This window comes from Protopterus annectens, chromosome 1.part2, assembly GCF_019279795.1.
Source record: "Protopterus annectens isolate FY-2018-M chromosome 1.part2, PAN1.0, whole genome shotgun sequence".
NCBI classification, from domain to species: domain Eukaryota; kingdom Metazoa; phylum Chordata; order Ceratodontiformes; family Protopteridae; genus Protopterus; species Protopterus annectens.
This window is the reverse complement of record NC_056727.1, coordinates 1,057,333,369-1,057,349,324: the sequence shown is the minus strand read 5'-3', so window position 1 is coordinate 1,057,349,324 and position 15,956 is coordinate 1,057,333,369.

Sequence of the window (15,956 nt, the reverse complement as noted above, 5' to 3'; positions counted from 1 at the left end):
TGAGTTTCATTTCTGTAGACTGGCAGAAGCCAGGAGAACATTCAAAAAACTTTGGGGGACAGAAATTGCTGGTTTTACAGAATCAAGAACATGGGCACAACAAAGGAAGAAGATAAGTGACATTGGGCATAATTTACGAAAGCTTGCATGGAGTGCAAGAAGAGTGTAGGAGCTCACGGAGGCAATATGTCTGCCGTGAGATCCAGGTACAGCCAGCAGGGGCATGCATGAGAGCTGCTAAAGCTACTCTTGCATGGACAGCTTCATGGTATGCAAATTACCTCATTTGCTGCTGAAAGCTATGCAAATGAGGTAAATTTGCAATCCAGGAAACACTAACCTGTCCGTGGAAGATCAGTGTTATCTGCAGAAATGTACTCCGTTGATAACGAAGTACCGTTCTGCAAATAGCTAAACAGAGCTATGACAGCTCCAAATAAAGGATGCATACAGTTGAGGAAGCATGCCAAAGGCCAAATATAAGGCCATTGGCATTTATAAATGTTTAAAATTATTAAAATCTAACTTTTTCCCTGTGATCTACGATGTTTAAGCGTAGCGCAGCACCATGCACACATGCAGTGCTTTAAAAAAACAAGAAAATAATTTAAAAATAGCCAAAAATAGCCATTTTCACAAAAAATCTTATCCTGCCAGGCAGGTGAATGGCAGGCTGAAGACAACATGGCCATTGAGTACTGTTTGCTAAGGGGAGGAAGCTCAGTGTGAGAGATGTAACCATGCATTAGTAGGCAATCTTATACAAATGAGGATAAGGACAGTGAATCCCAATTTTCCCCAGCATGTGAGCCATGTCCCAAGAGTGTAAGTATAGGAGTAGGTGAGTAGTAGAGTAGAATATAGGTAACATCATGAGGGGGTGTGTCAGAAAGGCTGTAAGCTTATTGGAGCACAGTGTCTTGTGTTTGCCCTGAGTTGCTCAGGATTGCAAGAGGCGTGTCTACAGTTGTCCTTTTTGAAAACCAGAAACCAAAGGTGCACACCGTGAAAATATCTGAAATTTCTTGCAAACGTGCACACAGCGTGTGTGCTCATTTGCGGGGTGCTGCCCCAGGTGGAAACAGAAAGGGAAAAGGAAGGAAAAGAAGTAGTAGGAAGTTAACCAAGGAGAACTAGCACAGCTGCCAGGTGAAATATATCAGAATCAGCCAGTTACACAGGCAGCAGACTAGCCCAGCCAAGCCCAGCACTTTAAACTCTGCAAACAGCATTCTTCCCTGTTTTTTCCCAAGAACACTGCAACACTGGAGTACACAAAGAGGGAAAGCTTAAAAACTTTAAAGTCAGACAACATGTTAGGGGCTGCTCTTGCTATCATAAACCAACATGTGCAAGGTGCTGAGGGTGGTGATGTTGTGAATGCTGCTGAGCACCCCGCAGTGAGGAGACGGAGAAGAGTGTACAGACCCAGGGCAACCTACCAAGGGCTACATGAGCTAGAGATAGTGGAGAGCTATAGAGTGGACAGAGACCTCCTGCAGCAAATTATTGAGCCATGCCGGCCACGCCTCACACACAGAACCAACAGAGGGGAATCCATCCCAGTGGATACCAAGTTATGTGTTGGCTTAAGAATACTAGCTACAGGTACCTTCTGGAGACCAACTGGTGATATGATGGGGATTTCACAGGCATCAGAATCCAGGGTACTGCACCAGTTCCTGGATGCCATGTCAGCACATGTCGGTGAGCATGTATATTTTCCCAATTCCCGTGAGGTATTGGCCAGCAATATGTGTATTTTCCACCAAATAGCAGAATACCCTGAGGTAGTGGGTGCAATAGACTGCACACACATACACATCAAAGCACCACCTGGTGAGCGGGGTAGGGTCTACATCAACTGCAAGGGCTTCCCCTCCATAAACTGCCAGGTCATGCGATGCCCAGGGCATAATAATGAATGTGTGTGCTGGCTGCCCCAGATGCTATCATGACTCCCACATCTGGCATCTAATGCAGCTGTACCAGAGATTTGCCAGTGGGGACATCCCTAATGGTCACCTAGTGGGAGATGCTGGATACGCACTGGAGCCGTGGCTGATGACACCCATCAGAAATGCACACACATCCAAACAAGAACTCCATAATGAGGCACACGCACAAGCAACAAACATAATTGAGCGTGTATTTGGGATGCTCAAGTCACAGTTCTGGTGCCTTGACACATCTGGTGGAGCCTTGCAGTACTCACCAACTACATGTACCTAAATTGTCATAGTATGTGCCATGCTACACAATATGATCCTGCAGAAACAGCTGTAGCAGGAACAACATGGGACAGGGCCAAACAGCCCCCCCACCATTGCCAAGGCCTGCACAGGCACAGCGTGACTCAGAGGAGGAACAACCTGAGCCTGTCCCAGTAGGCAGCAGGAGGCATGCCAAGTATGCCCTGGCCTTGGCAAAGCGGCAATGCATAGCACATACACTGACTCAGTAGGAACCCTGGAAATTACACCTCTCTCTGACTCACACATACAGTAAAAGGGATGCCTAACTTGACACTACCTGTTTTCAAACATGTGTAGGGTGTGTAATATGTGCATCTGACATAGGCAGCCCTGCAGCATCACCTGAGGCAGGAGTCCCTATTTTAAGCAATATAAAGCACTGCTAAGCAAATTTTACCAGTATTGAGCATATTTAAATTCAATTGCATGTAGCTGCGCACCATGCTAACCAGCCCAACATCGGGCAACGTCGGGCAAAGTTGGGCAATGTTGGGCAAAGTCAAGCAAAGTTGAGTAAACACGCTCACATCTGCTTTACTGTTCCTTAACCGGTCAGGTCTGCCCAGCAGGAAAATAAAATGCAGTGACAGGGCTCGAACTCAGGATACTGTGCACTATCGTCACAGTACTGAACCACTAAGCCATGACAGCATTTCACTGGCACAGACACAACTTAAGTCACTCACACACACCAGTTGGGGGGGGGTCACATACCTAACAGTCACAGCCAGCAGGACAATTGTAGACAAACGCAAACACAAACAAATGCTGTATCATACCCTCTGAAGAGACATATGAGTAACCTCTCCCCAGGCCTATGCAGACAGATAACAGCAGACCAGGCAGTGTGATGTGGGTTGGGTAGGATATGAAGTCACAAACTAATATGCGTGTAATTGGAAGCTAAGGTATGTAGTACAGTGGTATGCCTCAAGCCAGTATGATAGGCAACAGTACAGACTGAAATGGAGTACCTGACATAGCAGTGCAGGCCTAGCAAATGTGTATAAGTGTCAGGTGTACCCCTCATCCTATGTACACCCACAGTAGCAATCAGGTGTGCCCCCCGGGTAGAAATATACAAATAATAGCTGCCCCCCCCTGTATATAGAAATGTTGATAAGTCTATGCAAATTTACTCATGGAAGCCCTGCAGGCACAGTGTGCTTCCTGTCGATGTACAACACAAAGGTGAGCCCTGAAGTAAAAAACAACTTTATTTTTCACACACATATAGTATATATGCCTATAGTGGGCATGCTTACAGACTTAAATTTAAACAATTTCAGTCAGCAACATACTGAAAGGTCATACTGGGCATGCTCACACATTTAGACCATATCTGAGTACAGCAGTGGGCCACACATATCTGGCAGTTGCAGTTCTTACTCCAGACACTTGTCACTATTCACCAATCCTGCCTTGCACACACATTGATATGAAAACAGACCCATATAATATATTGGACCCCTGTCATAATCAAACTATGTACTACAAGTACTTAAGTTGTTCAAAGAAATTGAAAATCCAAAGAAGATCAATAAATCTCCGATCAGTATCATCAAGAAACAATGAGCACTCCTAACATTATCCAAGCCATGTTCTGGCAAAAATATTGCCAAAGAGTCCATAGAGAACCATGAAGCTTTCTTTCGCTATGTCATAAATATCAATGTAAACTCATATATGTTCTGAGTCAGTGCAAAGTGTAAATGAATACATGTACATGACTGACATTGCCAACATCTTGTCAGACAGATTCATACATATGTACCCCCCTCTCACTGACAAAAAGACCCATTACCATACCTGGAGATTGTGAAAACCCAGAAATTACATATACAGTGGTTAAACAGCTCTATCCAAACCTTAAAACATGGCGTCTATGGGATGGCATGGTTTCCCTGGCTGTGTCATATGTGAACTCCAAAACAAACAGACCCTGCACCTGAACAGTCTGTTGAGATTCACCCTCTGTACAGGATATGAAACTGTTGAATAGGTTATAGCAACGTTTGGCACACTCCACAAGTGTTGGTGCACAACAGACCATGGGAACTATAGTCTTATAAGCCTAATAAGCCTGATCTGCAAGGCCATGGAGTCCATCATTATGGAACTCATAAACAGAGCTATTGGGTGCCTACAAACACCCAGCTCTACCCATTTTGGTTTGGTCAGGGGCAGATCATGGTTCCGAAACCTGCTAGACAGTTTTCAAGGCAGTCACCCAGGACATACATCAATGAAATGAGCTCCACATGGCCTACATAGAACTTGAAAAGCCCTTTTCCAACATCCCACACATGTCGTATCCACAAAATCAACAACCTGTGCATAAACACGTATGTCATCTGATGGATTGCTAACTGGGGCACAGATAGATCCCACAAGGTAAGAATTGTGGTCTCCTGTTCAAGCTGGTAACAACTGATGTCCCCCATAGCTCAGTCCTGGGACCCCTCCTGTCTGGTGTATACTTTTCAGAAATACAGTCAAACACACGAGGGCTATGTTTAGCAAAGTTTGTGGATGACTGCAAAAAGGTTGTCATAATCAATTTTTGGGACAACAGAGACATCCTTAAAAAGGGTCTCAGTCAGACAGATGTGTCAAAATTATGGCCTTGAGCTACAGTCATACAAATATCACATAGGTGCCACCACCCTAAATATGGAGGTAATAATAAGGGATCTATGGACACATGTGGATAGTCATCTCTACTTCCAGAAACACATTCACAAAGTGGTTATAAAATCATGCTATGTGTTCCCACAAATTGCCAAGGTCTTTGCATGTAGGTCAAAGGAGGTTCCCTCTACTCATCAGTCATCAGAACCATCAGAGAGTATCACAGCACACTTGCGATGAATCTGATTAGGCACCTTCAGCAGAACCTGAAAGACAACTGAAGTACTTCAACAAGAGGATTACTGGCCTCAAACAGTTGCCCCATGCAACAAGACTGAATTTAACTCAATCTGTACTCTGTTGCCTACTGTCTACTCAGGCGATCTCTGCCCAACAGACAGGTCCATGTCCAATGCAGAACTGATGTACATGTACTATCTGAAATAAACCCAAGCTCACTGTGCCCAATGCTCTAGGGATATCATCATCACAACAATAAATAGAACATGTTGGAGGGATATATTACTAACCCACAGACTTACCTTGCTTTGGAACAGGCTCCCAACCTACATTAAGCTGAGTCCCTAACTGACACACTTCCAGAGGAGCTTTGATGAGTGTATGTGAAACTGAACTGTCACACCATGGATCACTTCATCAGCTCTACTACACATAGACCTAGGGAACTAACCTCATGTGTGGTGATAGCTGCACACTTCGGCCATACTAATATATGCTTTCAGGCAGATAGCCTATTACTTACCTATGTACCTATATGCATATATGTAGGGGGAACACAGTATAATAAGCCAAAGATGGATGGGCAGAGATGTGTGTAAGAGGGTGACCATGCCAGAGAGCCATCCAGGACTGTCCCACCAAGCACACATCCCAATGGCACAAAAGATATGAGGTGCGCATCTCACCCACTGTACATAACAGCCACCAGTATCTGTAAGCATTACAGTGTATGTGGTCCATGTGCCTGCTGTACAACATGACTGTACAATGAAGTACACATCTACTATCTGTAGACATGTACCTATCACATAAGTTCATAGGTATGTAGTAGACTATCTTCACGAAGGCATATATTAGCCTCGGCAAGTTGGGCAGCTTTCACCACCCCATTGGGTAGTCTCCCTAGCCCTAGTTCTAATAATTAGTACACTAAGCCCCTTTCTAGTGGGGCTGCTGATGTGATGCCTGGCGTGAATTGTCTGTTTCCCATCCACTCATCAAGGTTCCTATTGAAGAGTGTCAGTGAGGGGCTCTGTCTGATGTACATTGGGACTCTGTTCCACAGTAAGGCAAGTGTCTGGGATGGTACTCTATCCCACCAGCATGTTGTATTCATTGTTATGATGAGGTTCATATCCCTGGACTGTGTAATGCAACTCAAATTTGTTATCCGTAGATGGAGCATGTTCAACGGTTATGTGTTGGACATGGCTCTGTATGTTAGGCAGAGTGTGCCTCTGAGTAGGTAGTATGCAACTGAGAACAGATTTAGTTTTACCAGTTGTATTGCATAACACAACTGTTTGAGGCCAGTTATCCTCTTGGTGAGCTACATCTGTGGTCTCTACAGCTGCTGGGTATGCTTAGTTGAGTACATCCAAAATGGTGCATTGTACTCAATGATGGGTCTGATGACTTAAGAGTAGAGGGCCACCACTACCTCTTTTGATCCTGATGCAAATCCTTTGTTGATTAGGTGGGCCATATAGGATTTCCCAATCACTTTGGCAACACGGTTGTCAAAGGAAAGATGACTATCTACTTGTGCCCCCAGATCCCTTATTACTTTGTCAGTTTTAAGGGGTAACACCTATGTGGCAGTTTGTGGGTACTTTGTTTTCACCAAAGGGGATTACTATGCATTCTTCCACATTGAGCTTGAGGCCATGATTCTGACATCACACATCTGTCTCATAGAGTCCCTTCTGTAGAATATTTGTGTCATCCGGGGAATCTATTATGGCAAACACTTTACAGTTCCCAGCAAACTTAGTCAACCACAACCCTCCTGTGTTGGCATGTACTTTTGAGAAGTCTTTACCAAACAGGAGGGACCCCAGGACTGAACCCTGGGGGACACCTGTTGTTACCGGTGTAGAGTCTGACATGTAGCTATCAACTCTTAATTTGTGGGATCTATCTGTGAGCCAGTTTGCAATCCATCTTTTGATGTATGGATTCATGCCCAGGTTGGTGAGTTCATCTATGATACCTGACCGTGGAATGGTGTCAAAGGCCTTAGCAAGGTATAAGTAGGCTGTGTGGAGCTCCTTTCAATCATCTGTAGCCTGTGTAACTGTCTCAAAGAAATCCACCCAGTTCAGGAGGTGTGATCTGCATTTGACAAAGCCAAACTGTGTGAAGGTTACCAATGTCTTTATTGTTGACTTCCATTATGGTTGGCTCCATTGCCTTGCAGATCAGACTCATCAGGTTCATAGAGCATGAATGCCAAGGGTCTTTTGTGGCCCCACCCCTGTGGAGTGGGAAGAATGTTGCTGTGCAACAGTCTATGGGTACATATCCTGTAGAGAGCATGTAGAGAGAGATGTAGGTATTCTTGATGAATATGGATACATCCCCACCCTATGTGCTATGATCCAGGTTCTGATGCTGGAAGGTATGGAATTAGTAGTATCCTGGTAGTGCTGGTGTGCTCTCTGGAGCCTTGAACTAGGTTTCTGTTACTGCACAGATATCAATATTCTCCATACTGAGAAGTGCCTCGAGTGTGTACATCTGGAGGCTGAGACTTCTGGCAATGAGTAGCACTTAGCTCACTTTGTGGTTATTTGTGTTGGTTACAGGGTTTGGTTTGTCCTGAGTGACCGGTGTTCCACACCTGAAGTCAACGCCTCATTGGTCCGATCTGACCATAAGCTAATTACCATGCATATCCACATTCTGCCCCCACCCCCCATTAAGGAAACCATGTTAAAAAATATCTCCAAAGACAACTTCATGATTCTTAAGACAGAAGTGGTGAACTTCAGGACACACATGCAGATGGACAATACAGTTACAACTACTGAATCCTACACAATTGCACTTTGTAAGCACTTACATGAGTGCATGGATCGTGCTATTCCAAACAGAACCAAGATGCTATCCTCCAAGAAAAGGAAGCCAATCTGCTGGTCCCCTGCCATGAACAAACTGCACAACAGAAGGAAGAAACTGTTGCAAAAGAGGTTAAAACCCATGAGTGGAAGAGCTCCCTGGTCAGCCTCAGTAAGGAGCTGTGATCCCTGATAAAATCCTCTAAAGCTAGTTATGAAAACAAAATCACCACTGATTCTAAAGACAACCACAAAGCATTCTATAGCTATGTCAAGAATCACAATGGCAACACTCAGATCTGCTCTGAGTTACAGCACAATGGCACTAAATATACCAACCCAACTGATATTGCCAACATCCTGGCAGATAGGATCAGTGCTAACTTTGCTCCCCTCTTACCCATGAAAGAGCCCTTCTATATACCAGAAGAATGCAAAGTTGCTGTCATCACGGCTGCACAGGTAAAAACCACTCTCCAAAGCTAGGAACACAGCATCCATGGAACCAAATAACATCCCAGGCTGCGTTCTACATGAACTACAGAATGAACTGGCACAGCACCTAAGTACCATCTCACCTCAGGCTTTGTGCCTGCTGAATGGTGCACAGCAATGGTTATCCCACTACACAAGTGGGGAGCCACCACGGACCCTGGGAACTAGTGCCCCATTAGCCTGATGAGCCTGGTCTGCAAGGCCATGGAACGTATCATCATGGAACTTATAAACAAAGACATTGGTAATCTCCAAACTCTGGACCACAACCATTTCAGGTTTGTAAAAGGCAGATCATGTCTCCTAAACCTGATAGACTTCTTCAAAGCAGTCACCAAAGCCGTAGACAAGGGTAAGGTGGTTCACACAGCCTATCTAGATCTTGCCAAGGCTTTTGACACCATCCGCCACTCTGGAATTATAGATAAACTCACTAAACTAGGTATAAATCCCTATGTCACAAGATGGGTTGCCAACTGGCTCACTGACAGAATCCACACTGTGAAAGTAGGAGACTCCAGGTCCGACTTCAGACCAGTGACAAGTGGAGTACCACAGGGTTCAGTCCTGTGACCTGTCATGTTTGGTATCTAATTCCCTGAAGTACAGGCTAACACAGAAGGTCTTTGGCTAATGAAGTTCCCAGATGACTGCAAACCAGGAGCCATAATCAAAACTACTAACGATGTGGACATCCTACAAAAGGGCCTCACTGAGACAGATACCTGGTGTCAAAGCCATGGCCTCAAGCTCAATGCCAAAAAGTGCATTGTCATCTCCTTTCGTAAAAACTCTGTACCCATGAACTATACAACATAGGCGGTAGTATACTTAACACTGAAAGTGTGATAAGAGAACTTGGGACACAGGTGGTCAGTAGACTCTCGTTTGATAATCACATTGCCACAGTAGTCAGGAAATCCTTCTACATGGCACACCTCATCACAAAAGGTTTCTCATACAGAAAAAAAGAGGTCATTGTTCTCCTCTACTCATCACTCATTAGATCCATTATAGAGTACAGCGCCCCTTTTGGTATGTACCTCATAAGACATCTACAACAACTGGAAAGCCCGCAGAAATACCTCACAAAGAGGATTAGAAGCCTCAAATACATGCCCTACACAGACAGTCTCAAAACACTCCAGCTTTACTCTGTCGCATATCGCCTACTCAGAGGTGATTTCTGCCTAACATACAAAGCTATGTCAAATGCAGAGCTGTTGGACATGCTCCACTTAAAGAAATCCCAATCTCTCTGAGCTTCAGCCCCAAAACCTGGACTGAAATACAAAAGGAGGGGGTTTATCCATTTTCATAAAGCATACCCACACCTCCAGGTTAGTGGCACAGCACAAGGCCTCGGAGACCATCCAAGTGCAACTAACAGTGGGCAAAGCTGCTTATCAGATCGTAGCCTGCTACAGATCACCTACCTTGTCTCAGGACCCTCATTCAGCATTCCTGAGAACACTGGAAAATATAAATGTCCTACCAAACACCATGATATTAGGAGATTTCAACTACCCAAACATTGACTGGGAGAATTACTCAAGTACAAACTCCTTTGCCCAATGCTTTCTAGAGTTTATAAATTCAAACGCCCTGGAACAGCTGGTCACCATGCCCACTAGAGGTGACAACATACTGGACCTGATCATCACCAACATGGGGGATCAGTGTTCCACACCAGAGGTAAACCCCTCGCTGGAAAGATCAGATCATAAAGTAATCACACTGGACATTCGCATCCCGACCCCACCCCCAGTCAAGGAAACAACTGTGAAAAACTTTTCAAAAGCAGACTTCACACTTCTCAAGACCAAAGTGGAAAGTTTCAAAGCCCCCTTGCTACAGGATAATGCTATCCAATCCACAAAATCCTTTACAAGTGCATTATATGAGCATCTACATGGATGCATGGATTGAGCCATCCCGAATAAAACCAAGATTCACTCCTACAAAAAGAGGAAACCAGTCTGGTGGTCCTTGGACATAAATAAGCTATACAACAGAAGGAGGAAACTACTATATGATAGAGCAAAATTCTAAAAAGGAAAGCCATCACTGATCATTATTAGCAAGAAACTACGATCGCTCATAAAATCATCCAAGGCCAGTTTCTAAAGAAAAATTGCCAAGGAATCTAAACATAACCACAAAGCCTTCTTTAGCTATATCAAACAATTAGGTGGCAACTCTCAGATATACTTTGAGCTACTGCAAAATGGCAAAAAATACACTGAACCAACTGACATTGCCAACATCATGGCAGACAAGTTTAGTGCAAACTTCACCCCCCCTCACCCCCAAAAGGGCCTGTGTCCATCCCAGAAAAATGCAGAGACCCAGACATCATGGACATGCAGGTAAAAACAGCCCTCTCCAAAGCTAAGAACGCAGCATCAATTGGACTGGATGGTGTCCCAGGCTGCGTTTTACATGAGCTCCAAAAGGAACTAAACCCTCATCTAAATTCACTGTTCAGACTCAACCTTACCACAGGCTATGTACCCAAGAATGGTGTACAGCAACAGTCATCCCGCTCCACAAAGGTGGTGCCACAACAGAACCTGGGAATTATCGCCCTATAAGCCTGACCAGCCTGGTCTGCAAAGCCATGGAGCGAATTATCATGTAACCCATAAACAGAGACATTGGGAACCTCCAGACACTGGACCCTACCCAATTCGGCTTTGCTAAAGGCAGATCCTGCCTCCTAAACCTAGTTGACTTCTTTGAAACAGTTACCAAGGTCATAGATGAAAGGAAGGTAGTCCACACAGCCTACCTGGACCTCACTAAGGCCTTCGACACCATTCCCCACTCTGGCATCATAGACAAGCTTACCAGCTTGAACATTAACCCCTATGTCACGAGATGGGTGGCCAAATGGCTCATGGATAGAACACACATGGTCAGAGTTGCGGGTGCCATATCCGACTCTAAACCAGTCACAAGTGGCATCCCACAGGTCTCGATCCTGGGACCCCTCTTGTTCAGTATATACTTCTCTGAGGTACAGGCAAGCACAGGAGGACTATGGCTGACCAAGTTTGCAGATGACTGCAAACTGGGGGACATAATTGACTCTCCGGCTGACACAGACATCCTCCAGAAGGGTCTTACAGAGACAGATACCTGGTGTCAAAACCATGGCCTCAAGCTGAATGCCAAAAAATGCATAGTCATCCCCTTTGGAAAAAACAAAGTGCCCACGAATTACCACATAGGTGATAATCCACTAGGTACAGAAAATGTAATTAGGGACCTGGGGACCCAGGTATATAGTAACCTCTCCTTTGGTAATCACATTGCCAAAGTGGTTAGATATTCCTTCTATGTAGCCCACTTAATCATGAAAGGGTTCACCTCTAGATCAAGAGAGGTCATTGTGCCCCTCTACTCATCACTCATTAGGCCCATAATAGAGTACAATGCCCCAGTTGGTATGTACCTTAATTGGCACATGCAACAGCTGGTAAGACCACAGACGTACCTCAACAATTGGATCACGGGCCTCAAAGAGATGCCCTATGCAGCTCGACTAAAGAAACACCAGCTCTACTCAATTGTTTACTGCCTGCTCAGAGGTGATTTATGCCTGACGTATAAGGCCATGTCCAACCCGGAATTAATAAATCTCTTAGAGCCACATGCTCCAGTGAATTAAACCTCAGCAAAGCAATAAACAGGACATTCTGAAGGGATAGATTCCTGTCCCAGAGACTTTCCTCGCTCTGGAATAGAATCCCAGTTGATGTTAGGCAGAGCCCCTCGCAGATTCTCTTCAAGAGGAATCTTGACGAGTGGGTGGGAAATTGTAAATTTACCCCTGGGATCACTTCAGTGGCCCTGCTAGACAGAGGCCCAGGAAACTAATTTAAAAGGGAGGTGAAAGCCAACACATTCTGGCTAGGCTTATAAATACCCTTGGGCATATAGCCTAGTACCTACCTATTAACCTATGAACTTACACGCTCTAGGGACCTAAACCTTGTTACCACAATAAACAGAACATGCCGGAGGGATAGATTCCTGTCCCAGAGACTTCACATACTCTGGAATAAATTACCTATCTATATCAAGCAAAGCTCCTCATTAGCACTCTTCAAGAAAAATCTTGATGATTCGATGGGAAATAGGAAATTCACCCTGGGGATCACTTCTGTGTCTCTGCTCAACACTGGCGAAGGAAAATAAATTTCTTGGGTGGCAAAAGCCAGGGTACCTTTTTGGCTGGGCTTGTATAGGCCCCACCTACTGCCTAGTACCTACCTATGAACCTATGAAACTTTGAGCCTTGCCTAAAAAAGGTAATATGGGGACAGCAAGAGCCTTGGCCAGTATTCAGAAGCATAGGGGCGACAGGTGCAAACCATCTGTAATGAAGCATCAAGGCTTGTCTATCATGTCATCACAGGCAGACAGAGACTGAATCCCCTTTGAATGATACTAGAAGCTCAGCCAATTGTTGAAGTTTAAACACTGATAAATTCAAAAAACAAACAAACTGATAATCAAAAACAAAACTGAAGCAAGCAAGGTACCACTCGGCAGATGAAAAACATAAATACTCCAAGTTTAATAGTAAAGCGCTTTTCGTTTGACAAAATGCTCAAACTTCTTCAGACAAAGCATATTCTCCATTCAAGTAGTTTAAATACTAAAAATTTGCAAATTAATTATGTAAATAGGCAATTAAAATCAAAAGGACATACAAAAATACCTTTAAAGGCAACATACTTTTCAATAACAGCATCACCTTCAACAACAGCATGTACTTTCAAAAAACAAATAAGTAAAACTTCCTAAATGCAATAATAAAGAAATAATAAACTAAAAATTCCAAAATTATAGCCATGAATTGAGCTATCGCAATAAACTTTTAAGCTTTAAGATGCTAATAACAGAACAACATTCATTTAAACCAGGAGCATTGTAAGCCTTCAATCTCACCTGCCACAGCAATTCAAGTTCTTCTAATTTTAGCGGGGTAGGACCACCCCTAAAGTCATCACTAATCTGGTCTATAACCAAAAACTTAAACTTGTGGTCTGGGTTGGAAATAATGTACTTAGCTAGAGCATTTTCACATTTGTTCTTTCGAATTGCATAAATATGCTTATATAAACGATCACGGAGACGTCTCTCCGTCTTTCCTATATAAAATAATGGACAAGCCTGGCATTGAGCCAAATAAACAATCATTCTAGAATTACAGTTAACTCTACATTTTAAAGTATACTGGTAATTATTAACTGTAAATCTATTTGATTCAGTGACATATTGACAGTAGCTGCAGGATTGGCACTTGCACATGCCAACTATTTGAGGATAAGTACGGTGACATTGTTCAAGTAACACTTTAAGATTTTTTGCTTTTTTATATATTACCGTAGGTTTATCACCAGCTTGTTAAAAATACTAGTGTCACCCTTAAAAATAGTCCAATTTTTGCAAATGATGTCAAAGCAAGCGTTACTATTAACATAGTAAGTTGTTACATAAGATGGTATTTTGTACATACGGTCATTGTTGGAACCAAGGTCGTCACTGATGAACTTAGCAGCATTATTGTCATGAACATATTGTGTATTTTCACTATCTAAAATATTTCTATAGTAACGTTTTAACCGTTTATCTGTTACTTCTTTTACAAGTTCATTGACCATGCTTTCAGGTTAGCCACGGTGGAAAAACATATTCTTTAACAATGAACATTCATCATGAAAATCTTTTTCAAGGGTGTTAATTCTGGCTGCCCTCACCAACTGGCCCTTAACAACTGCCCGCTTTTGATGATAAGGGTGACAACTTGAATAATGTAAAAAGCATTAGAATATGTCTTTTCCTGTATATCTTGGCTATGTATTTCTGAAGTGAGCAGTCTTTAGATAACAAAATATCTAAATATGCTGTAAACTCACTACAAAATGTTGATGTGAACTTCAGGAACTCTGTAGTGCCATTAAAATAATCAACTATCTTGTCATTGATATCTTTATTGCCATTTAGCTATATAAAGATATCATCCAAATATCAGGTGTAAAAAATAATTTTATCTTTATACTCAAAGTTTGACAGCACAAATAAGTGTTCCCAACGAGCCATCACTAAATTAGCGATGCTGGCTCCACAGGGGGAACCCATTGCTACACCCACTTTCTGCAAGAAAAAATCTTCACCAAAAACAAAGAAGTTGTTGTTAAGTAGTAAATCCATTAATTTGTCTACTAATTTTAACTCTCTCCTAGAACAACCATGTAAAGTTAATTCTTCCCTGACCCAATCCAAAGCAATATCATGAGGGGTACAGATGTATAAAACTTTGACATCTATTTTGAGAAAGTTAAAATCCTTATCGAAAATCAACTTATTGATTTTATCTAAAAAAGACCATGAGTCTTTAAATATTTGGTTTTCATGAGTCAAACATTTTTGCAAGATTGAGTCAATAACCTTAGCGCAAGAATATGTTGGAGAACCCCTACTATCAACAAGGGGGCACATTGGAGGATTATTAACATCTTTATGGATTTTAGGTATACAAAATAAACTTGGAAATCTAGGATACATAGCGGACATGTAGTTAACTTCTGAGGAAGTCTAGTTACCTAGATGAAAGCGCTTAACCTCATTATTGCATCTTCGTTTGGTTGTGAGAATAAAGGAAACTAACTGTTTTGGATTCCAGTTGTCCTGTTGTTTGGTGCTTCGTGCATATTACTAGAGATATTGAAAGTACACAATATGTTCATGACAATAATGCTGATAAGTTCATCAGTGACGACCTTGGTTCCAACAATGACCGTATGTACAAAATACCATCTTATGTAACAACTTACTATGTTAATAGTAACACTTGCTTTAAAATAATTTGCAAAAATTGGACTATTTTTAAGTGTGACACCAGTATTTTTAACAAGTTGGGTGATAAACCTACGGTAATATATAAAAAAGCAAAAAATCTTAAAGTGGTACTTGAACAACGTCAGCGTACTTATCCTCGAATAGTTGGCATGTACAAGTGCCAATCCTGCAACTACTGTCAATATGTCACTGAATCAAATAGATTTACAGTTAATAATTACCAGTATACTTTAAAATGTTGAGTTACCTGTAATTCTAGAATGATTGTTTATTTGGCTCAATGCCAGGCTTGTCCATTATTTTATATAGGAAAGACAAAGAGACATTTCCGTGATCGTTTATATGAACATATTTATGCAATTCGAAAGAACAAATTTGAAAATGCTCTAGCTAAGCACATTATTTCCCACCCAGACTACAAGTTTAAGTTTTTGGTTATAGACCAGATTAGTGATGACTTTAGGGGTGGTCCTACCCCCCTAAAATTAGAAGAACTTGAATTGTTGTGGCAGGTGAGATTAAATGCTTACAATGCTGCTGGTTTAAATGAATGTTGTTCTGTTATTAGCATCTTAAAGCTTAAATGTTTATTGTGATTGCTCAATTCGTGGCTATAATTTTG